General features: G+C 54.4%; 1 non-coding gene across 1 annotated transcript in view; it reads right to left on the reverse strand.

Moving 5' to 3' along the window:
- Nucleotides 1-115, reverse strand: part of LOC126148884 (small subunit ribosomal RNA) — a 1,909-nt gene extending 1,794 nt beyond the window's left edge. Inside the window, exon 1 of the ribosomal RNA XR_007530647.1 lies at nt 1-115. This exon is cut by the window's left edge and continues 1,794 nt beyond it. This is a non-coding gene — a ribosomal RNA (small subunit ribosomal RNA).
- Between the last annotated feature and the right edge of the window lie 2,420 nt (nt 116-2,535).

The raw sequence follows: 2,535 nt of genomic DNA on the forward strand, positions 1-2,535 counted from the left end.
ACCATAACTGATTTAATGAGCCATTCGCGGTTTCACCTTAATGCGGCTTGTACTGAGACATGCATGGCTTAATCTTTGAGACAAGCATATGACTACTGGCAGGATCAACCAGGGAGCTGCGTCAACTAGAGCTGAGCAGCCGGCCGCCCGGGAGTGTGTCCCAGGGGCCCGCGCGAACACGCAAGCGTCCGCTCAATTATTCTGCAAACAGGAGGAGGCTGAGCTCCCCTGCACAATACACCTCGAAACCCTCTCAGGTCCCGGCGGCGCGCAGCGCCGTCCTAAGTACTTGGTCGGGTTCGAGAGAGGCGCAATCGCCCGGAGTTAGGCGAGTAGACGCTTTAGGTGCGACCACCCGTGCTCCCAACTGAGCTTGCCGCTGCCGACAGAGGCCCGGGAGCGTGCTGTCGTGGCATTGCCGGCGGGAGACAACACGCGCCACCTACGGTGACCGGCAGCTCCAACGCCAGCGCCACAGAAGGGCAAAGGCCCCACGTGGGTGCCGAAGCGAACTCTCCCAGCACAGCGCACGTGCCAACACGTCTGCACAACTGCGATACAAACCACCAGCGAGAACCGCTGGGGCGACCGAGCAGCAGACGGCGTCGCGGCGCCGAGTGCCGGGCGGCGGCGCATCCTCAACGCACACAGTCCTCAATCGGACCAGCACACTGCAGATGTCCACCGCGCTTCGCACCGGGCCGGCGAGGACCCACTTTGGCTGCACGGCGCCGCGCGCAGGGTGCCCCGGCGCGCAGCTGCGCCGCCTGCCGCGTCCGTCGGCCGGCGCGCCTGCCACTGGGCGCCCCCACCAGCCGGCTGTAGCGCGTGCGCCCACGCACCGCGCGGCCAGCACGCCGGGCGGCCCCCCCCTCACCGGCCGGGGACAGTCCCACCCACCCACAGCCGCGTATCGCTTCACACCCAGATTCACATTCACGTTCGTTGGTATGGTGGGGACCGCTTCGTAGCTGTACCGATCGTTGCCCTCACAGATGTACCTCCAGCAAGGACAACCGCACCACAACGGGTTACCAGTTGTTCATTTGCGTAACGTCACCAGTAAACGTACACGTCCATCCCCGTTTGCAAAGTCAACTATTATTGCATGCCTGCCTGTCAGGTGTCAAGACACACTACATCCGCTCACATCCACGCAACAAAATGTGCCCGACTAGAGGGCACGTGGAAGGTGCCCCCGTACGTATGCGATGTCCATTGCGCGACCAACTGTCAACCGGCCTCTGTAGCATGTCGCAGATGTGGAACGCGGGGCACCGTGCTATCACATTGTGTGAGAAGAGACTACTACGTCTGCATACACGCGCCACTACATGAACAGACGGCTCATGCTGATCGCCATCCACTGCGTCCATTACTCCCACACGTCTCTATGGCGTACCACACTGCAATGCAGCTGTTATGGGGAGATGACACGTAGCTGTGTACACAACATTCTGAGCGGGTTGCGGTTGGACAATACATTAATGTAACGTGTCATATGCCAATTACAGAGCAGGGTAAGGCACAACTTGGGTTAGGTTAAGGCACAACTTGGGTTAGGTTAAGGCACAACTTGGGTTAGGTTAAGGCACAACTTGGGTTAGGTTAAGGCACAACTTGGGTTAGGTTAGGCACAACTTGGGTTAGGTTAAGGCACAACTTGGGTTAGGTTAAGGCACAACTTGGGTTAGGTTAAGGCACAACTTGGGTTAGGTTAAGGCACAACTTGGGTTAGGTTAAGGCACAACTTGGGTTAGGTTAAGGCACAACTTGGGTTAGGTTAAGGCACAACTTGGGTTAGGTTAAGGCACAACTTGGGTTAGGTTAAGGCACAACTTGGGTTAGGTTAAGGCACAACGTGGGTTAGGTTAAGGCACAACGTGGGTTAGGTTAAGGCACAACGTGGGTTAGGTTAAGGCACAATGTGGGTTAGGTTAAGGCACAATGTGGGTTAGGTTAAGGCACAATGTGGGGGTAGATTGCGGTACAAATTGCATTACATTGCGGTGCAAATTGCATTACATTGCGGTGCAAATTGCATTACATTGCGGTGCAAATTGAGTTACATTGCGGTGCAAATTGAGTTACATTGCGGTGCAAATTGAGTTACATTGCGGTGCAAATTGAGTTACATTGCGGTGCAAATTGAGTTACATTGCGGTGCAAATTGAGTTACATTGCGGTGCAAATTGAGTTACATTGCGGTGCAAATTGAGTTACATTGCGGTGCAAATTGAGTTACATTGCGGTGCAAATTGAGTTACATTGCGGTGCAAATTGAGTTACATTGCGGTGCAAATTGAGTTACATTGCGGTGCAAATTGAGTTACATTGCGGTGCAAATTGCGTTACATTGCGGTGCAAATTGCGTTACATTGCGGTGCAAATTGCGTTACATTGCGGTGCAAATTGCGTTACATTGCGGTGCAGAATTGCGTTACATTGCGGTGCAAATTGCGTTACATTGCGGTGCAAATTGCGTTACATTGCGGTGCAAATTGCGTTACATTGCGGTGCAAATTGCGTTACATT

Source organism: Schistocerca cancellata, unplaced genomic scaffold (assembly GCF_023864275.1).
Source record: "Schistocerca cancellata isolate TAMUIC-IGC-003103 unplaced genomic scaffold, iqSchCanc2.1 HiC_scaffold_897, whole genome shotgun sequence".
Lineage (NCBI taxonomy): Eukaryota > Metazoa > Arthropoda > Insecta > Orthoptera > Acrididae > Schistocerca > Schistocerca cancellata.